The sequence below is a fragment of the Pseudophryne corroboree genome, chromosome 1, assembly GCF_028390025.1.
Source record: "Pseudophryne corroboree isolate aPseCor3 chromosome 1, aPseCor3.hap2, whole genome shotgun sequence".
Classification (NCBI taxonomy): Eukaryota; Metazoa; Chordata; class Amphibia; order Anura; family Myobatrachidae; genus Pseudophryne; species Pseudophryne corroboree.
Window position 1 is genome coordinate 1,220,816,194 of NC_086444.1, and position 23,523 is coordinate 1,220,839,716.

Here is a 23,523-nt window from a genome sequence, read left to right on the forward strand (position 1 = left end):
TGGGAGTATGCAACTAGCAATAGGCGTGTTTTTCGCAAAAAAACATTGTCACTGTTAAAACTAACATAGGAATCCGTTGCAATCTTCACGCAGCAGCCGAGTAGGTCTGCAGTTACTCTGCATTTGCGAAGTGCTGTTACAAGTGTGTATGCACTAATTAGCAGTTGATTGGAGAGCACATTCATCTGTTGGCCAATTACTTGTTAAATACTGCTCAGATGAAAGTCAGCAAACAGCAATTGTCTGAACCCACATTACATGTTTATTCTAATCACATATAAATCTGTCACACTGCCAAATAAGGTTGTAATTTGTGTTCAAGTTGGTGTGTAAACATTTTTGTAAAGGGCAGGTTTTAATGTGTGTAAGACTACCAAATCCAAACAAGTGAAATTATCCAAAATGTAATTTAAAAGCTGCAAGATTTAACATAAATAAACAGACACCAACATAATGCAGCATACGCTTACATTTCTGCATAAATGATACTTTAATCTTTGTTTTTAATATCTGTCAATGTTTTAAATGATGTCCTGTTGCCCATATAAAATAATAAAACGAGTTGTGTCATTTTTATTAATATGGACCTTAAAGTGTGGTGCAAGGCATACCTGTAGTATTTAAAAAGACGCAATTGTTTTATGAATTTGCAGATTGTTCCCTTGTTTCCCAAGTGTCTATATGCTTGCCTAATCTTCCTGGCACTAAGATTTACCTAATGCATTACCTTGAATAAAGTACACAGTTTAAAAAAAAAACATATTACTGTATTAATATATTTTTAAATCAAAACAACATGGCTACAGGTGAGTCTCACAGGCAGAGATGGACCAAGCAGCAAGCAGATGCCACTGACAAAAATGATATAGCAGAACTCAGTACTCGGAAAACTCCAGCTTCTGACCAAATGATAATAAAACCCTGCCAGACAAAAATATTGGGCCAACTGAGAAAGAATTAGGATCCACCACACAAACACATCAATACATAGCACTCTAGTAAGAGTAAGATGGCTCTGGTGTTTCAGAAAAAAAGCTCACAGGCTACAATACCTCCAAATATTATGAATACATTTCACTAAGAGGGAGTGAGCCATTCTGGCCACACAAGCCAACTCCAAAATAGCATAGAGACAACATGAAAAACATGGGTACTGCCCATCTGGAGAGACATCACTTTCTTTTTTTTCTCCCCGCCTGAGGCTGTTCTTCTTGGCTTGGTCTGCGGAGTGACCTTCGTTGGCCCTGCCCAGTGGGCTGTTCTTCCTAGGCAGGGGCAGGGGAGGGAGCCGATGTGGGTGGCTCTCTGCCACTGTGGGCAAGGGAGACAGCGATGGCCTGGAGCCCTTGCAAGATGTTAGTTGCAAGGCTTTGGAATGAGGAGGCAAGTTGTTCTTGTCCCTGCCTGATCTCTGCCAGACCTTGGCAGAGTTGAGCAACACCTTGCTCAACACTGGTTCGGTACTCAGTGAGCCGGACAGCTATCTGGCTTACCTCCCGGATGACCCCATCTTGAAAAGCATTTAGGCTCTCACCATACCTAGCTATTTCAAGCAGGATCTCCGGGATAGAAGAGGGTTGGGTGGGGGGGCCAGTAGGAACCTGCAGAGGTGGGATTTGTCGGCCCACACTGCCAGACCCACTAGGTCCCTCCACCTCAGCCTCAGCCACATAACCCTCCTGTGACTCAAACTGATCACCCCCCGGTGCTGTGTTATGTGGCAAGCAAATAGATGAATGTGTGGGAAAAGAGTACAATAAAGAATTAGGTATTGTTTTAGAAATACAGTTTAAATACCACACAAATAAGTGTGTAAACTTACCTGGCAAGTCATGTTCCGTCAGGATCTCAGGCAGGTCCGTGTCCATATGAGACACCCCTTGGCCCTCCTCATAACTCACACAGTCCATCGCCATCTCCTCCAAGTCTGTAAACTCCATAGCAACAGCTGGTCCTCCACCTGTAGCCCTTGAGGCATTCCACTCCGCAGCCCTCTTGCCCTTCAGGCGGGATTTGAAGTCGGCCCAACTACATATGTTTGGTAAAATAGGGGCAAGGTAGAGTATTATTATTTAAGGTAATAAATATATAGGACACATGTTCTTCTTTTGTTTGCTATAAACAACATCACATGTAACTACATTTTTAAGACTACGTAGCACAGAGAATGGACTGCCAAGATGCACCTACCGTCGTCTAACTTCCTGTGATGTTCTGACGATAGAGCCGACTTCATTCACAGAATGTGTGATGTCCCTCCAGATGCGATCTTTCGTAGCAGCACCCATGTTTTTCGGTCCTCTATGTATTTTGGAAATGGCCTGCGTGACCAAAACACGCAACTCCCTCTTAGTGAATGCTGGCTGTCTTTTTTTACGTCTGGAGGTAGCCTGTGAGCTTTGCTCCTGTTGCTCCTCACCATCTTCCTCGTCACTAGCAGCTTCTGTATGTTGTGCTTGTGTGGCTAATGATGATTCTCCCTCAGTTTGCCCAGTGTGTGTGTCTGCCAGGGTATCCCCACTTAATTGTTGGGGCTCAGAAGCTGGAATTTCCTGAGTACTAGGTCCTGCCTCTTCCAAATCCGCAGAGGCGGATTCCAGCATTCCTCTCTGGCATTGTATGCGTTTTTTTGTCAATGCTATCTGCTGCTGTATAATGCGGTCCATCTCTGCTGCTAAGTCCTCATGAGTAGCCATGTTGGAGATGACATCTGTACGCCCAGGTGTGTGGCTATTTATACCTACGTGCGGCGCGTTCATTCACACAGGTGTACGTTATGCTAATAGTGTTACTGATTGTACTGCTTATTTAAGGGCCTGGTTTGCACTCTGTGAATGTGTGTGTGACGAAAGGAGTTTCTGTGTCGTGTGAGAAGGTGCTCTTTTGTAGTTTGCAGAGTGAGTAATTTTAGCATTGTCAAGCATACAGTTTTCCGTTTATTATCTTATAGCATGTACACCGTATTGCGTTTTTTTGCGAAGTTTCGTTTGTGAGTATTCCTGCAATCGTCTTTTTGATAAATGCAAGTATGTTTGTTGGTGCAATGCAGGTGTGTTTATGAATTTGGTAGGATATCTGTGTCTAAGGTTTTTTTCATATTTTTTATGTTTTTATTTTGCCTAACCTGTACTTTAGTGTTTCTGTTATATTTGTTTTTTTTTTTTTTATTGTTGCTCTTACCCTCGTTGTGTGTCTCTTGTAGGTATTTTTTGGAGGAGACTTTATCCTAATTTATTTTGAAGGCAAATTAGCCATTTTTCTTTGTCCGTGCCTAAGCAGAAAGTAATCTCTGTAGCTTTCTGGAGCAGGTAAGTATCCTAGGCCTGTGTGTTTGTGTCTGTTTGTGCTAATTGTCTATATGTGCTCTTACCCTCGTTGTGTGTCTGTTGTAGGTATTTTTTGGAGGAGACTTTATCCTAATTTATTTTGTAGGCAAATTAGCCATTTATCTTTGTCCGTGCCTAAGCAGAAAGTAATCTCTGTAGCTTTCTGGAGCAGGTAAGTAACCTAGGCCTGTGTGTTGTGGAGTATGTGTGTGTTCAAAGTGTTTAGATTATGTTTGTCATCACAATTTGTTTTGTTTTTTTGTTTTTTTTCTGGATTGTGCCGCAAAGTAGTGCTGTTCTTGCCTGTAATAGCTACTAAAGGGATCCATTTTGTCTAGAATGTTGTTTAAAGTTTGAACATAATTTTCATTAGTTATACTTAGTTGTTTGAAATATTTTTGTTGCTCTTATTATATGTGTATGTTTGGGTTGTTTACACATTGAGAATTTGTTTGGTTAACCTATGTTTGATCCAAAATTCTAATTTGTGCTTTCACTTTTTTTTACAAAATTTATACTTGGTCCGTAATGGATTTCAGAATAAAACACCCAGACAATGTTACTTTGATTATGGTTGTCAATGTGTGCTTTTAAATTGTCTTATTCTCAATATTCTTACCTTTATTTTAAGTTGGTGATGTCGGTATTTGTGGCTGCTGAAGCCCTCCCACCCAACCCACGGAAGCACTCCCACCCCAACCGCCAGCCCGCCAACCACAACCGGCTCCTCATCAACCAAGGCAAAGGAGGCGTGCTAGGCCTCCAATTTTCCGCACCCATGTCCTCCTTTTTGGGATGCCAGATGATGTGGTTGTGCGAAGATACAGGCTGCCACCACATCTAATCCTAGACACTCTCTCCATAATAGAGAGTGATCTGGAGTCTTCAATTCGGTATCCTACAGCAATACCACCACTGACACAATTCCTTGCTGTGTTACATTTTGTGGCCACAGGGTCATTCCAACATGTTGTGGGAGACCTGGTTGGCATGTCGCAGGGCCAGTTCAGTAAGGTCCTGCGGCGTGTCAGCCAGGCTTTCATAAAGCGTGTTAAGCAACTTATTGCTATGCCTTTGGATGATGGTGCCCTAGATGTGGTGAAGCTGCAATTTGAGGAAGGTGGCAGTCGCTTCCCACATGTTATTGGGGTTGTGGATGGCACACATGTAGCTATTGTGCCACCAAGACATAATGAAGAAATTTATAGAAACAGGAAACTGTTTCATTCTCTGAATGTAATGGTTGTTTGTGGGCCATCCCTCCAGATCCTTTCCCTGAATGCCAAGTTTCCCGGAAACTCACATGATGCCTATGTCATTAGACAATCAGGGATATGGCAGAGATTAAGACAATGACAAGACATGTGGTTATTTGGTGAGTTTGCAAACATATTTTACTGCAATATTTTAATAAATAAAGAATATTATCATTCTAATTTGATCTTCTCATCAAACAGGAGACCGTGGACCCCCTGGCTCATGACTCCTTACCGTAAGCCTAGGCCAGGACCACAGATGGCATTTAACTCTGCGCTTACTGCCACTAGACAGCTGGTGGAGCGCACAATTGGGGTCCTTAAAGGACGTTTTCGTGTGCTGCACCGCACTGGTGGTGACATCATGTATTCGCCGGAGATGGCAAGTAAAATAGTGGTCCTGTGCGCTATACTCCATAACATCGCGGTAAGGAGTCGCATTGAGCTTCCTCACACAGAGGAATTGCCAGATGAGGAGCCAGGGGTTGGCCGTAGATTCGGTGGGGGGGAGTGTTTCACGGAGGGGAAGAGAAGTAAGGGCAAGCATTGTGCAAGAATATTTCAGGTATAGTGTATTTTGATTCACTTTTAGAAATTACTAAAAAACACTGTACGCTTATGCTCATTTTGCTCAGATGTCATTTAGGTTGCTATTGTAAGGTCATTGTGTAATTGTTAGGGTGTGTGGGAATATCTTATTATGTTTTTTAAAATTAACAAAAAACATGTTAAGCTTACAATGTGTTTTCATTGAATATAATAATGTGACGTTGCTAAATAGTGTCCTTTTTTTATATAATCCTGTTTTTTATTAAATTAAACACCAACAAATGTTACTAAATGTTGGGCACTTTGTGACTGTGCAGCTGATTTATCACACAAAATGTGGTGAGTACACAGAGTTTTTTTGTTAATTTAATACAAAGTGTGTGTGTGTGTGTGTGTGTGTGTGTGTGTGTGTGTGTGTGTGTGTGTGTGTGTGTGTGTGTGTGTGCGTGTTTGTTTGGGTGTTTGTGTTGGGGGTTTTGTGAGAATAGTTTTGATTGATATCATGCTCTTCCGTGACTGCATATTTCCGCTTTAGTGATCTAACCACTCTGCTCTTCACAGCATTGCAGACATCAATAAAGTTTATTTTAATGACAGCATAGATTTTAGACCAATCACTTGCTAACACACATTATAAATATATGCCCAAATAAGGAAAACGCCATTGCCATGATGCGTGCAGCACCCTTCACATGGCGGGAACTCCGCATGCTAGTGGCGGTGATGGACCGACGCATAGGCCGCGTAGGGCAATTTGTCCCAAATAGGGTTAAACGCGAGGCCTACGAGGAGGTACGCCGCCTGTTACGGAGCCGCCTCCGCAGCCGCAGGAGCATAATCCAATTAGAGAGGAGCTGGAGCGACCTGCGGAGGAGCACACCAGACCTCCTGGCGGAGCTCCGCCAACAGATCAGGACCCTACGTGTCCGTAGTAAGTAACATTTCGTGCCCTGACGGGTTTTACGCATAACCTTTGCATACTTTCGTTAAGTGTGAGTGCAAAAATGGCCACAACTAAAATTAGCATGAGTGTGTGTAGGTAGGTTATGCAGTGATGCATACCTCCCAATATGACCTTTTACAAGAGGAACAGAATACTCTGCTTAGGGATTTGTCAATTAATTGTTATTCACAAGTTTTCTCTGCACAAGTGATGGCAATCATACATTAAGAGTGAAGTGATGGTGCAGAACATTCTGTCCCTCCTGGAGAGACTCATGTTGGGAGGTATGGTAATGACTGTATGTTGTTGTGCATAATTACTACACAGACTGAAAACTGAACAAAATAACCTGCTCAGTGGTTTTTGATTTTTTCACAAATGTGGTTTTTTTTTTACACTGGGTATGTTGTTTAGAATTAAAAATGGTAATAAAGTTTTTAATGGATAGAAGCAATTTAATAAAGTTTACTTAGAATATGTTTGTTTGATAAGGCCAACATCACCATAAAAAATATTTTACTATGTTACTAATGTTAATCCTGTCTCTTTAACATGGTACAGAACAGAGTAATAGGAATATGCTGTGGTTCAAATTTTTTTTTGTAAAATTATACATATATCATTATAGGGCGAGCACAACGGCAAGGTGCTGGTGCTGGGAGGCAACCCCAGCTACATTCCCCATCCCCATCCCCTTCACGATCACCCTCCCCCTCTCCAGCCCAATCCCCCTCTCCAGCCCACACCCCCTCTCCTGCCCACACCCCCTCTCCTGCCCAATCCCCCTCTGCTGCCCAATCCACCTCTCCGGCCCAATCCCCCTCTCCTGCCCAAGCCCACTCTCTTTCCCAATCCACCTCACCAGCCCATGCACACTTTCTTTCACAATCCCCCTCTCCACGCCACACCACCTCTCCTGCCCAACCTCCCTCTCCTGCCACCTCTGCCTCTCCTGCCCAATCCCACTCTCCTGCCACCTCTGCCTCTCCTTCCCAATCCCCCTCTCCTGCCACCTCTGCCTCTCCTGCACAAACCCCCTCTCCAGCCCACACCCCATCTCCAGCCCAAGCCCACTCTTTGGATAAATTCCCCTCTCTGCCCCCCTCACCCGCTGTGTCCCAAAAAAACACACCCCCACCCTCACCCTATCATTCCCAAACCCACTCTAAAACTACCACCCCCTTCCATCCTCTCACACAATTTGACCCTCCTTCCCCCATCCTGCCTCCTTCCCCCATCCAGCACCCATCCCCCTTGCAGCCAACCTCACCCCTCCAGCCTCCATCCCCCAGCCAGCACCTATCCCCCATCCAGCCTCCATCACCAAGCCAGCCTACATGTGACACCGAATGGGCAGCAGAGGCACCAGAGGCAGTAGAGGTAGGTGGACTTGTGGCTGAGGAAAGTAAGTTCGGACACATTCCTTTTTTAAAATTAAGAAATATACAACAAACAATCATAAAATAAAAATGTGGTACAGTGGCCAATCTTTTCACTAGGTTAAATGCTTGTCTTCTTCATCATGGTATGGATGATGCATTCACATTTGTGTGTGGGACATTATATGTACAGTGTGTACATCTGGTTGATAATGACTATGTCGACAGGTTTGCATGCACAACACGGTTTGGATATGAAACATTATATGCAACCCATTTAGAGCAGAGTGTTAATTTTTGTGTGTTTTACCTTTAACAATTGAGCTTGGGTGTTGCAATATTTTAATTTAAAAGTCGCAGGAGTCCCTTTGTTATCCAGCATAATGACACAATGATTTGTGTAGTGTAAGTTACAATCACAAAATGCTATTTATAAAATAAATAAATAAAATATTTTCTAAGGCAGCCTTTCAGTGAGTGTGGGCATGCTAGGATATGTTGTCCTTCTGAAGATGTTGATATGCATTGTGATGATGCAGGTCAAAAATGAAAAAAAAACAAGTCTGCTTCACTACAGATGTGAATGAAGACCAGTATGGGGTTACATGTACTAATTTGGGGGTGTGATACAAGATAGGATGTTTACCATAGCAAACAAAACAAAACAAAGTTACAGTTATTTCCAACCTTCTAGAAGAGAAGTTGAATGTGATTGGTTGCTATGGACAACATCACAACCTAAATATAACTCCCAGCTTAGTAAATGTACATCATGGTGTGTTAGACTTTTACACATTTTAATTTTGCTATGACAAACATTGCTGAGTATGATTGTGTGTTGGTATGCTACTGTTTTGTCTTTTATACATCCATGATGTTTAATATTTAATATGGAAGTGTGCTTTGTGGAATTGTGTAGTAATAGGTAATGTGAGTTATGTTTAAAATTTCATTTTTACTGTGCATTTCAGATGTTGCCGTTGGAGATCCCAGAAGAGTGTCAGTAATCGTTGAGCGCATGAAGGCCCATTTGGAGGGCATGCTATATGAACTTGAAAATTTGAAAAAATTAATTAAAAAAAAAAGTTTATTTACGTTGTGTATTTTAATAAATATGTTCCAAAAATAAAAAACATTTTTTTCCATTATGCGCTGAGATGAATTATCAAATCCTGCATCTTTTCAACATTACACCGATATAACGTTTCCAAATAGGTGCAGCTTCTGATTCCAAATGTTTTAGTGCAGCGCAATTGATGACGATATTTACCATTGCTTATGGAGCTGTCCAGAAGTCCATAAATTCTGGGGCTTAGTACAAACCTTTGTTGAGGAAAAATTAAACATCACCATGGAAGTCTCCCCTGAATGAGTTATCTGGGAAATACACTGCACATCTCATACCCCCAAGTTATCAACTGGCCAGCGCTTGCTGTTAACTAAAATAGCAGCTGCTTTGTAAGAAAACTGTCACAATGGATAGCTACTGATTCTTTCTCTCTAGCTTTGCTACTACCAGACACTACAATCCCTAGGTCTTAAAGACACAGACCTTTCTTGGTTCCTATCGTACCTATCTAATCGCTCCTTCAGTGTTCGCTTCTCTGAGTCTACCTCCTCTTCGCTACCTCTTTCAGTTGGAGTACCGCAAGGCTCCGTCTTGGGTCCTCTGCTTTTCTCTATCTATACCTCATCTCTTGGTAAACTAATCAGCTCGTTTTCAGTATCATCTGTACGCAGATGATACTCAAATCTACCTATCCTCCCCTGACTTGTCCCTATCTGTACTGGACCGTGTCACTGAATGCCTTTCTGCCATCTCATCCTGGATGACATCTCGCCACCTCAAACTTAATATTTCAAAGACAGAGTTAATTATATTTCCACCGGCCAATAGTAGGTACCAACCTGATATCTCTATCACTGTTGAAAACTCGACTATCTACCCTACCCCACAAGCTCGCTGCCTAGGTGTCATCCTTGACTCTGATCTGTCCTTTGTTCCCCACATTCAATCTGTCTCAAGATCATGTTACATGCATCTAAAAAACATATCCAAAATACGACCATAGCTTACACAAGACACTGCTAAAACTGTAATCCACGCTCTAATTATCTCCCGCATTGATTATTGCAATAGTCTCCTAACTGGTCTTCCCAAAACAAGACTCTCACCATTACAATCCATTCTGAATGCAGCGGCGAGGCTTATCTTCCTCGCTAGACGTTCATCGTCTGCAGATCCACTCTGTCAGTCCCTCCATTGGTTACCTGTACTCTACCGCATTCAATATAAAATACTTTTACTCACACACAAGGCCATTAACCAAACTACACCAACGTACATCACTTCGCTTATCACAAAATATCTCCCAACCCGACCTCTTCGCTCTTCACAAGATCTGTGTCTCTCATCCACACTCATTACTCGCTCCCACTCACGATTGCAGGACTTTCATCGGGCTGCACCCACCCTGTGGAATGCCCTACCATGCACAATAAGACTCTCCTCTAGTCTCCAAACCTTCAAGCGTTCCCTCAAAACTCACCTCTTTAGGCAAGCGCATCAAATTCCTGAACCGCCCACATAACTTTCATAAACCTTCCTATCAAATTACATCCACTCTTTACAGTCCACACATATTCTCACATGTCTTCTCATTCTATGCAATAGATAGCACCTTTCCTTATGTACATATGCCTATTTCCCTATAGATTGTAAGATTGCGAGCAGGGCCTTCCTACCTCTATGACTGTTATCACCCAGTTTGTTATTGTTATTTCAAATTGTAAAGCGCAACGGAATTTGCTGCGCTATATAAGAAACTGTTAATAAATAAATAATAAATAAATACTACCAAGACTATCATATTTATTTCATATAGAGTGGCTTGAAATGCTAATTGATAAAGAGAGGAAAATAGAGAGGTTCTTTGAAATATGGCTCCCTTACGTACAGATGCTAGCTAACCCCATCATAGTCCCTCTACGACAAGCCATATCTCACACTTCATGGTATAATCTTTCATTTTACAACCTACTCACACTTCAACCCCTCAATGGAGATTTTCCTCTCATCTTTCTAACTCCACGAAATTTTGTGACTCCCTACAGGCGGCATGGGACTCCTTTTATTTTTCAAATGAACAACATTCGGAAATAGACCCCCTCTATTTTGGCAAACAGCTAAATCATATATTATTTCATATTCCACGGCTTTGAAGAAAAAATATGCTCAATCTTATTTAGAGATACAACATGCCCTCTCTGCAGCTTTTCAAGCTTTCAAAACTCGCCCCTCACCGTATACTAAATCTATATATTTAACGTTAAAATTTCAGTTTAATGAATTTCTCTCATTAATGGGGAATAAATAAAAATTAAAAGTTGACTTTCGTTTTCATAAATTCAGAAATAAAGTAGGTAAGCTTCTAATTAATATTCTGAAAGGTACCTCTCCACCTATGATAGTACATCCTTTAAAACTCCCTGACGGTTCCTTAACTAATGACCCTCAAAACATTGCAACTATCATGAAGTCATTTTATGAAACTTTGTATTCTGACTGTTTGTCCCCCCCATATGCTATAATAAAAGTTCTCTTAAAACCAGGACGGAATTCCTTTCTCCCAAGTTCCTACCGCCCAATTTCTCTATTAAATTTAGATTATAAAATTTTTACAAAAATCATAGCTGACCATCTAAAATTTTCCCTTCCTCACATAATTCACCCGGACCAATCTGGTTTTATTTGGGGCCGTCATTCTGTGACAAACGTACGTAAAGTACTTTCTGTAATTCAACATTTGAAAACATACCCCACACTGACACATAATATCATACTAGCCTTAGACGCAGAAAAGGCGTTTGATCTTTTGACTTGGTCTCATCTTTTTAAATCTATGCAACTCTTTGGTTATCCCTCATCCTTTATCTCTATTATACGAACTCTATATTCCTCTCCGGTCTCTCAGCTCTACTGTAACGGGCATTTATCTGCTCCTTTCACAGTTTCTCGGGGTACCCGTCAGGGCTGCCCCCTTTCTCCTTTACTTTTTGCTATAGCTATCGAGCCTTTAGCAATCTCTATCAGGAACTTCCCTAGCATTCAAGGTATTCTAGTCGGAAATATCCCCTTAAAACTTGCCCTTTACGCAGACAATCTATTACTCTTCTTGTCTAACCCTTCTACCTCGCTACCCTCACTATTTTCTTTGATATCTAATTTTGGTGCCCAAGCAGGATTTAAGATTAACACTTCTAAGTTAGAAATCTTAACAATTGAAGACCCCGGTATTGTCATGCAGCTCCCCTCTTACCCTCTCTCATTATCGTTAATCAAAACAGATATTACTTAGGCTTACGCATTCCTTCTGATCTTTCCTCTTTATATAAACTCAACTACACACCGACTCTTGCTAAAATATCCTCACTTTATGATTCATGGCTAAACTTACCACTATCTATTCTTGGAAGGATAGCGGTAGTTAAATGCATTATCTTTCCTAAAAATTAAAATTTACTACAAATGTTACCAATCAGTCTTTCTATCTCTGACTTGAAATGCTTTGACCAGCTTACCTCAAGATTTATATGGCAAAATAAACGTTCTAGAATTGCTTTTCATAAACTGCAGACTCATCGATCTCATGGAGGTATGTCCCTTCCAAATCTAAAACTATATACTTTAGCTACTCATTTTAGATATATTTCAGATTGGCTTCTCACTAAATCCTCTTACACCTCAATTTCTTTAGACACAGCTCTCTTTAGTCCTTACTGTCCCATCGCTCTTCTTCACTCTAAGAAATCTGACATTCCCACGACTATTTTACATCATATTTTATTTCATGACACTTATTCAGCTTGGCTAACTATTAATAAAAAATTGGCGAGAAATCCATCTTCTTCTCCATACAATACACTTTGGGGCAATCCCTCATTTTATCCTTCACTTTCTAATCCAATTTTTCTCACGTGGAAAGACAAAGGTCTATCTCTCACCTCACAGGTCTTTGATCCTGGAGGACAAATACTGATTTTCTCCACTCTCCAGACACAATTCTCTTTACACACTTCTAATTTTTTCATGTACTTACAAACACGACACTTTGTCTTTTCTTTAGACTCTAATAATAGGTATCTAAACTCTACTGATCCTATTAATTCCCTTTTACGCCTGTTAAATACTATCCCCTATTGTATTAAACTTCTCTATACTATTCTCTTGCCTATCTCTAATACGAAACCATGGCAATCACTGGCGTTAACCTGGCAAAGTGATGTCCCTGACATCGATTCCTCCCTGATACTTACCAAACATTGCTATAAGACTCTAACATTTTTGAAATCCTCCTATCTCCAGGAAGTACACTGGAGAACTATACATAGAGCCTACATTTCCCCAGCTCAAAGACGACATATGATACCGAACACACCAGATGCCTGTTTTAAATGTCACTGCTCACACGCTAATTTTTTCCATTGTTTTTGGGAATGCAGTAAAATAAAGCGCTTCTGGAATAAAGTCATTGTCTATCTAAACTCCTTATTTTCCACACATGTTTTCCCTGATCCTTTAGCCTGCTTATGTGCAAATTTCAAAAATTGGCTCCCCAATAGAGAACTTTCCCCCCATATACCGTTGTTGGTGACCATTGTGACACTTGCAAAGAAAATCATTCTTATACATTGGATTTCCTCTTCTTCTTCCTTACAAGAACTTAAACTAAAGCTACTACAACTCCTTTATTTTTATAGAAACAATACTTTTCCCGATATGGGTAAACATATTGAAAAATGTTATGCTAAATGGTCTCCATTTATACAATCTCTAGATTTGCCTTCTCAAGATCGGATTATGAAGGTGTATGAGAATACAGAATGGCATTTATTACGCATCATAGCTATTTCCTAATACCACACTAACATTGTTTCTCTATGTATTTTAGCATAGGTTGTTATACTTCATATCAGATTGCTTTTTGATATTAAGGATCAGATATTCCCCTTCCCTTTCTCTTCCTTCCCCTGTCACCTTTTTTCATTTTTATTGCTTTTCTATCAGATGTCGTTATTGTTTTAGATGCCCTAACATACTTGAATCCTTAGTCGTAGCCTAATCCGCATTGTACTTGTTGATGTTTCCTACCGACTTCTTACACTGTATACTGAATGTATCAACATATGGATTATCTCTGTACATTTGGATTCTTGCATTATGTTTATTTGACGATACATCCTTTGTATTGTATACACCTTTATCTTTAAACAATAATAAAAATTGTACTGAAAAAAAAACAACTTTGTGTATGTAGCACAGAAACTGACAGGATAAATTATCACAGATGAATTTAGAAAGATGTGTAATATGTTGTTTGAAAATGATACTGAATCCTGTCTATTTTTCTTCCCACAGGCTGTACCCCAGATTGACATGATGGTGTAAAACAGATTATTCAGGCCCAGCCCAATCAAGGCTTTGTGGGCAGGCATCAACATCCTGATAGTCTGAACAATTCTCCTGATGTGGATTTTCCATCCTACAGACCTCTACAAGACTGATATTGAGACAAGAAAAAGTCTATTGTATTCATGGTGTAACTCCTTTGTACAAGTACATTATAGAGCTGCAGAGCAATTGCAGAATAAGGACTGCGGTACCCATAATCCAGTTGCTGTCAATTCCATAAACTGGGTAGGGATATCATTTACTATGACTGAATTTCTAAAATTGGTAATTAAGAGGGGAAGTGGTGTCAATGAATGCTCTGCTAGAAAATCTTTTCTTTTAATGATGACATCATTAGGCACACATCCGGTGTTTAGGGGTGTGGCCAGCCTCAAGAGGGGGTGTGGCCTGTCCCCATAGAGGCTTGGCTAACCAATAGCAATTGCATGTTCTGGGCCACTTGATAAATATATAAATTGTAAATACTGCTAGTGCATGCATGATAATGTACCAGATTACCAGATTAATAACAGAAATGCACTGTAGTCCTATGCAAAATAATGTAACATATGTTCAATGTATAACTCAATTGCACAGGCTAGAGCCTGTTCAAAGGAGGAGGGAGTGGGCCCTCATGCAGTGGTGCCCATCAAGGGGGTTTCCCTGTACCCCGGTGGGTCAGTCTGTCCCTGGTAGTAGTTAAGTAAAGTAAGTCATAGTTGATATGGCAACATTGTAACGTAGTAACATAGTTGGTGAGGTTGAAAAAAGTTCATCCTGAATTATTTTGTATTGCCTATTCTATTCTGGATTAAAGGCTATATCCTTGTACAGTATATTTTTTTTTCCATTACAAACCAACAATGGTTAATAGCTTCAACCAGGACAGTAATATCTAGATCAAGATAAATGCATATTTAAAGAAAAAATATGTCCTCTTTGGGGCAGAAATTATATCAGTGAGAGAAATAAGAGAGAAATAAATAAGAGAGTTAAGAAAATAGTAGACTGTGATAAATTCTATGGTATTGAAGCGACTCCTAGTCAGGGCTTTCGAAGAGAAGGATGGAAGGGAGAGGGTGAAAAGACGGTATAGGAGAGGAGAATGTGGTCGGACAGATGGAAAGTTTCATTTTTATAGCCATAAAAAGCACAGAAGGAATGTACGGCAACATGGATGAGAGAGGAGATCAACTGACTTACTGTAGACCAATGCAAAAGAGAAAAAAAAGAGTGAAGTTTGGAGGCAGTAGGTTCAGAATGATTGTCTGTTGGGATGTTTAAGTCTCCAAGATGAGAGAGAGAAGGTTGGAAGAGAAAAAGAAAGGGTCTATGTGGCGAGATTATCAATGAATTTATAGACCGTTTTAGTTATGCAAAAGTTGACTGGGTGGAAGAGGCAGATAGGAAGAACATCAAAGGAGGATGAGAGGGAAGATTTAGGGCAAATAACCTGGTAGATGGGGATAAAGAAGCATCTGTTTGTTGCTTGTCTTGTCAGGGTTTATTGGAAATGGACAATATTACAAGGTAGACAACAGTATGCTGGTTGTGTTGGTTGAGGACAGCAAAGAAGTTAAGAGAATTAGAGATTAAGTAATCATCAACAGAAACTCAGTATGTTTGTTGCACATCACTCTGGCATTACAGAATACACAAGAAAGAGGGAGAGAGAAAAAAGAGTTTGGTGATATTTCTGGTTTGCAGGGTGGTCAATGTTTTTATCAAAGAGGTTGATATAAAGAGAAGAGGGAAATGAGTCAAGAAACAGAAATGGGAGAGTGATCGGTAGTAGACTGGATTGGATGAAGTTGAAGAGGGACCTATTATTTTGTAAGGTTGATTTGAAAAGAGAGAACAGTGAAAGAATTAAAGAGAAAATAAATGCTAGAAACATTTAGTTTATTGATTAAAAAATAGAAAAAACATACAATATTATGCATTAGTTCACACTGGCTGGAACTTCAATTCATATAATAATAAAATCTTTATAGAAAACATTAAAAACCAGCAAAAATTAAGGTAAATGTATTTCATTAGCTGCTATATTATTTTCAACATTTATCTTGGATAATTAATATGCACTAGGATTTTTCATGCAAGAAAATAAAGGGTTGATAGCATCAGGGCCAGACTACCCATCTAACCTTTGGCTCTATGGTTTGGCTGCCCCTTGCCCGATGTGTGCGTCTCCAAGAAAATTGAGGTGTACCGTGAGTCCACGCCCCCTGACTCATGGCAGACACCTGTAAGCCCTGTTTCATGCCCCTCCTCAGCTGATGTGTCTGTGTTTCAAGGGAAATGTGAGCGTGCCGTAAGAGTAAATAAAATGGAGAGTAAGACTTAACCAGCGCTGCAGATTGCTCTCCGGCTCTGATGTATTCCTTGTGCGTTCTTCATTATTAGGTACCGTACAGAAAGAGAAAAACTGTATATAGTGAAATACCATTAAATATACACAAAGACAAATATAAATCAAACTGAAAAACAGCACAAATCCCAGGGCTTAAACAAGTACAGCGGGTAATTACCAGATAGTAAAGAACTGTGGCCAAACAGTTCTAAAAAAGCATGTGGGTTTAACTAAAGGGTTCCGGATTGCCTCCAATAAGCCTGCTTGATCTTACTGGATACAAGATCTCCACTCCACTGTAGGTATTGTTGTTAGCTCCAAGGACAAGGTGGTGCACGGTACCTAATAATGGTGAACGCACAATGAATACATCAGATCCAGAAAGCAATCTGAAGTGCAGGTTAAGTCTTACTCTCCATTTTATTTATTCTTGAGCCCTTTTTGGTGATGGTTGGAGGAGACCTCACAGGAGTGTTGAGTAATTACTAGCTGCTGTTGCGCACTTGACATTTCTTGACTTTTTTATAGTGCAGTAAGAGTACATGCCCCCTGACTTGTGGCAAGTCCCCATGTGCTGTGTTGTTGCAACCACCATGGGACGTGTGCACACACTCACAAATGCCAGGGCCCATTCATAGCCACAGTATGTCCTTGAATAGCATGCAAGCTAATCTGGCTTTCTTGTTCTGGACATGCATGCATACATGGATATTGGGGGTAATTCAGAGTTGATCGCAGCAGCAAATTTGTTAGCATTTGGGCAAAACCATGTGTACTACATGGGGGCAGATAAAACATGTGCAGAGAGAGTTAGATTTGGGTGGGTTATTTTGTTTCTGTGCAGGGTAAATACTGCCTGCTTTATTTTTACACTGCAATTTAGATTTCTGTTTTAACACACCTCCCAAATCTAACTCTCTCTGTACATGTTACATCTGCCCCCCCCCCTTGCAGTGCACATGGTTTTGCTCAACAGTGAGCTTCGCTACATTTAAAACAATGGGCCTAATTCAGACCTGATCACTAGGCTGCATTTTCGTACAGCCTGCGATCAGGTCTAAACTGCGTATGTACTGCAATGCGCAGGTGCGTCCTACCGGTACAAAGCGGATCGCCACCCAGAAATAGGTTTGTGCGAAGAATCCTTTTGCACAGGTGATTGCAAGGAAATTGACAGGAAGAGGGCATTATGTATGGGAACTGAGCATTTTTATGGAGTGGTTGGAAAAACGCAAGTGTGCCTAAGCGTTCGCAGGGTGGGTGTGTGACGTCAATTCCTGTCCCGGACAGGCTAAAGTGATCGCAGCAGCTGAGTAAGTCCTAGGCTGTGTAGAGTCTGCACAAGATCTGTTTGAACAGTCTGCTACACATGCATTCGCACACTTGCACAGCTAAAATAAACTCCCCTGTAGGCGGCGACTATCTGATGACAGTAGTACAATAATCGCCTGCTAGCAATCAGGTCTGATTTAGGCCCAAAGAGCATTGCTTATGTTGCTACATCACCCATTACTGTCTCAAAATGTATCCAGCTCTGCAAGGCTAACATGTCCTCCAGGTTTACACCAGGGGCAAAATTTACTAAGGAATGTGTTTGCATTCTCTGGCATATTAGTAATTTTTTTAAACACAGAAATTTAATAAAGGCAAATATGGAAATGTTCTATCAACTCAAACATCCAAACACAGGCCATCATGCAAATACTATCAGATACGCAATTGGCCAAACAAGTGAGTATTTTCCATATGGATCATTAGAACACATTAATTTATCAAGAATTGTGTTTGCAAACATGCCCGAGAATTAAGCAAATTCTGGCCAAACTCAACCCAAATTAGAATGTTAAAATAAACCACCTCATCAGCAGCATGTTTGCATGTGAGAGTGCAACACAATTATGATGCCTATAAAAACCATTATATTTGTATTGTCACAATATAAAATGAAACATTAATCCTTCAATTCCATTTTGCATATAAATATATATAAAAGGTTTTTATTATTATTATTATTATTATTATTTATAAACTTTTTGTTGAAGAGATCACAGTGCAATAAAGAGAAATATGCATAACAGTGACATATATTCACATAACAAAAAAATGTGCAATGAAACTAAGTCATGAGAATCAACTGAGTGATCTGTTTATTTATGGAGAAAGGAGAGTGTCCTCACAAATTACGGTAAAGTGAACCATAAGAGGACTAGGTATGAGAAACAAATATAGAAAGAGAGAGAATAGAATAAAAAGAAGAGAGGACTGATCTCATGGGGGGAACCCAAGAGGAGGGTTACGGCCAAAAGAGGAAAAATATAAAAAATAATTATTAGCAGAAAAAGTGAAAGGAGCATGCTGAGTAGTAAACCAAAGGATCCAAACCTTATCAAAGGATTTGGCAGAGTGTTTGATTATGCTCGTCATATATTCCATCTTATAATTAAACCGAATACGAGACATAACAGAGTTTAAAAATAGAGGAGAGGGCTCCATCCATTCAGCTGCTATTTGGCATGTCGTAGCATTTATTATATGTTGCGCCAATTTGTTTTGGTGTCTAGTTAAATCAGTAAACCCCAGTAGGAGAAGGAAATATTTAGGGTCATAGGTAACGGGAGCCTCAAGAACTTAGAGGCAGCATTGTCCCATATCTCAGACCATATTATTATTATTATTATTATTATGTTTTGAATAAAACACCCATATGTGTACATTTTTTATGTAACTTTCTTAAATGTATACAGTACACAGGACATTTTGTATCAGGATTAGATAAATTAAATGGTTTTGTGACATGTTGGTCATTTCAATATGTTACAAATATAAAAAAATATAAAGTAAATACACATACCTAATCCATGAATACTGTGAAGGATAATTATATAAATTAGTTTCATACTCAAAAAGCACACAAATATTTGCAAAATGTTTTATTTATTTTAAACGAATCTTTACTTTTGCAAATGTCAAACTTGCATGAAATGGTTGCACTTTAGAAAGAAACTACTGTACAGTACAGTATGTCATTAAACTTTAGTAACAAAGTACACAATGATATACAAAAATATAACAATCAAATTAATTATTTGAAAAAATACATACGGTAAGTAACTTCTGTTCGTTCTTGTCTTTTATTGCTAAAATATACAATGGGGCCAAAACAACTGTGGAGTGGTCAATGCGATGGGATATCAACCTGACATTCAGCATAAATTAACCACACCTGGAGTTTGTGATTGGTGATCAAAGACCTGGGCAGCGTTTTTTGAGCCTGAGAAAGTACACACCGGGACTGGAAGTGAGCGTCTTCCGTCCCACTCACATACACTGCTGTCTGCCACCATGGACTGATCCTCCTGCCGCCTCCTGCAGCTTATCCGTCTGAGCCATCTTTTGCTCCGCTCGCCTGCCCTGCTGTCTACCGAAACGGACTGATCCGCCCGCCGTCTTCCGCAGCTGACTTGTTGTAGCTGTCCTCTGTCCCACTCATCCACTCTGCTGTCTGCCCTTCCAGACTGACCACCGTGCCATCCTCTCGTCTGAGCCGTGCCGCATGGTCCTATTCTCCGGGAACAGAGATCTGCATTGCACTGGATTCCAGCCTCTGCAGCGACACAATACTTACATTAGTAAACAAAACCTTTTTGTATTCCAAACCAGAGACCGCCGCTATGGGAGATCAATACCTATATGTTAATATATATATTATTATTGATTATTATGTAATTCTCTACCAACAGGGCACCGTGTATTTCTTGTATCAATATAAGTAACTCTAACTTGAGTTTATATATGCATATAGCAAGTGTGTCGCAGGATTAATTTATGGCAACAATGTTCTTATTTTGATTAGACACATGTTTTCCTAGCTTATTTCAAGCATCTTGCAACAGTATTTCATCACAGCTTCAACTGACATTTGCTTATATTACAAAATCTCTCTTTTCTTCGTTGTGTTTTGCATACCTATTGATACCATATGTTTGTGCAATATTAGGAGTTCATTGAGTGTGTATATGGATTATGCACACCCTGTCTTTTTTTGCTTTGGATTTATTTCACCCTCTCTCTATCAGCTATAGTCTCTATAGCCACAAATGGTTAATTAAGTTCCTCTTTCATCTTTTTGAATACTTACCACAGCATTACCTGTTAACCTAACAGGTTGTTTTCTTGTGTGATCATCAACACTGATACCATTTACAGTATTTTCCGTGTATCATTATTGGGATTTCCCTGAGTACCAGTGTTAAATTCCCATGTTAATAACACGTTCTTTCATGACTTCTCTATTTTTCCGGACTCTCACCAACGATTCAGAGTCTCCCATCTCTGTCTAACGCTGGCAGCAGATCCATCTATTTCCTTTCCACTTCACTTTTCTGTTGCCATCTTTTTAATTTTTTTCCGTGAACTCTCATCAGTGACTCCAAAATGACAAAAATCATCTATGTACCACTCTACTATCATACCACACTGGAAATGCCCGAATCCATCAGAACTTGGAAGCTAATCAGCGTTGGGCTGAATCAGTATTCAGGTAGGAGACTCCTGAGGAAGATCCGGTGTAGCAGAGTATGATTATCATGTCCAGTGTTTAACACTGAAAGCAGATTCGCACCTTTCTAATTTTTTCTGCTCTTAATTTTACTCAATAATCACCTTCTTTTGGTGGCTCTTATTGTCTGACCGAACAGACGTCTTTGTATTATTGCGTAGGCTCAGGTGTGTGACATATATTTTTTTTTCATCATCGAATTTGATTAAATGATGTACTGGTATCAATCTGTGAACCTACCACATGCGGTATAATTTTCAATTAATTACCAAAGCATGGCAGACAGTAGTGATTTGTAAATTCTCACCAATCTTTATTGTCAATTTTGTTAGTATCATGAATTGTGTTATCTTTAAATAATCAACCAAACTACTTATATATTTTACTAGGAATTTAATAAAACTGAATTAATTTTATATTCTTTTCATGATTCATTACTTCTGTTGATTTTCCTATGATACAAAGTGTGCACCCACAAAATAGTATTTTCTTCCTCCTTCTGTGTCAACAAAATTAACTATGCTGTTTTTTCTCCAACAGATTAAGCAGGTCCTGGCTTGTGGCTACCTGCACCCCGGGCCTGCTGAGAACTACCGCTGGTGTCAGCTGTTTATAGGGGTGGTGTTGTCACCATTGTAGGTGTTTGGAAGTTGCTGCATGCTGATGTGTAACCATTATGCTCAGTTGAGGTTCCCAAAAATGTACTTATTCTGCATTCTCTTATAGAGCAGTTTCTAAAAATATTTTCAGAAAAAAAGTCCACTAATTTCTGAAATGACTGGACATCCACTGGATGCCAGGAAAGTCACTACCCTATTTACTGAGGCAGAAATGACCTCAGTAGGGCTCTAGATCCCCTAGTTCTGGGGTGGCTCCTTCTGTAATGACTGAAAGGAGAATCCAGAGTTTTTTTGCATTCAAAGATTTCTGAGTCTGTGCACCATTGATTGAAGGACAATCTGCTGTACATGTATTGTAAAAGCACAAGACACTTTATAAAGGACTACTTCCTATGCAGGTCAGGAAAAAGTGACGCTCAACATCTCAACGTTCAGGCAGACAAGTCACCTTAAGTGGTCGACCCAGACTCCCTCACTTTCAGTAAGAGTGTCAAAGGTTCCCAAAAGGAGGTTCAGGTGAATAACATGGGTCCTATGATCTGGAACTCCAGTTTAAGATTTGGGAACCAACTGAGGATATCCAAATCCTTCAAGCCTAGGGTAATCCCTAGTTATATAGCCCAAGGAAATTCATCAAACAGTACAGTCCCTGGAGGTTCCTACAGTTCTGTAGCCACAAGAGATGCACCTGTCTCTGTGTCAAGTCTTGATGCCCCTGGTGGGGCATCTTTTCCTGTATCAAGTTCATAAATCGCAGAAGGGGAGTCTGTCCCTGTGTCAAGTCCTGTACCCTTAGGAGAGGCTTCTGCTTCCATATCTAGTCCTGAAGACCAAGGCGGGGAGGCCTGTGCCTCAGCCGATGGTCTGTCTTCAGTAGGGGAGGCCGATGTCTCAGCCAATGACCAGATCCCAGGAGGGGTATCCGATGCTTTGACCTCAGTAGAGGTATCTGATGTACCGACTCCAGGAGGGGTGTCTGGTCCAGCTGAGACCTGTTTTTCCTTTTGAGTCCTCTGGAGAGGTATTTCTAGTTGAGACATCTAAAGGGGAAATTCTAGCAGACACTTCTGATCATGACCCTTAAAGGGGTAACACCTGTCAAGACCCAGAAGGGGAAATTTCAGTAGTGACCCCAGGAGGGGTAAATTAGAGTTCCCAGAAAGAACAATTCCAGCTCAGACCCAAGAAGGGGACATTACAGATGAGGCCCCAGGAGGGGTAGATCCTGTTGAGTAGCCACAAAGGGAATATTCCAGCTGTGATCCCAGAAGGGGTGGGTCACGTCATGTCTCTTAAAGAGACTTCTGTTTCTGTAGCAATTTATGGGGCATTTGACTGTTATATCTGAGGGAAAATCCCAGACAAATATTTCTATATGCAATTCACAACCTCCTCATAAAGACCAAGATTAAGATCCTGTCATCTTCTACAGGAAACTGTAACAGTTTCATGAGCTTCTATTGCAGTCTTTATCTGCAGCTCCACTCTGTCCTCTGCAGAGATGGTGATACTCATCTTTATGTCCTTCAGAGGGGAGGCTAGGAAGTTGGCTGACCAGTTAATTGCATTCAGAAATCTGATTCTGCAGGGCTTGGGGTCTTTCAGACATGCTGTGGTCAAAAGGTTTGATGGACCAGAGTCAGTTCATTCTGGATCTTCTGAGAGGTCAGTTTCACACACCAGGAACTCCTATACTAGCAATGAGGTCAAGTCTGCAAGATCTGGGATTCTGAGGTATTTTCAGTCTCAGGTTGATTACAGCACAGTAACATCTTTACCTAGACCTCAATCCCAGAATTTAACTATATGGTATGCCTCACTATCTGCATCGTGTAAGGAAGTTCTGAAAAAGCCTGATCCACTGTATCAATTTACTGTCCAGTCTGCTTATGCCCAATCTAACCGCGTTTCTCCCATACTATCTGCCTTTAAGAAGAGCACTGTGATCCTTTCTTTGGACAAGACTCCAACTCGGAATGTGCTTCTGAAGCTGGAGAATTTCCTTTGCTGGAAGGTACCATCAGTTCAGATAAAGTATTTTGGCTTACCTTAGTGAGACCTCTGCAACCTCACAGAAAGAAGAAAATG

The 23,523-nt window shown here is 40.4% G+C and overlaps 1 pseudogene; it reads left to right on the top strand.

The window, feature by feature from the left end:
• The first annotated feature begins 20,715 nt into the window (after positions 1–20,715).
• Positions 20,716–20,834, top strand: LOC134952349 (5S ribosomal RNA; annotated as a pseudogene).
• Positions 20,835–23,523: the final 2,689 nt, after the last annotated feature.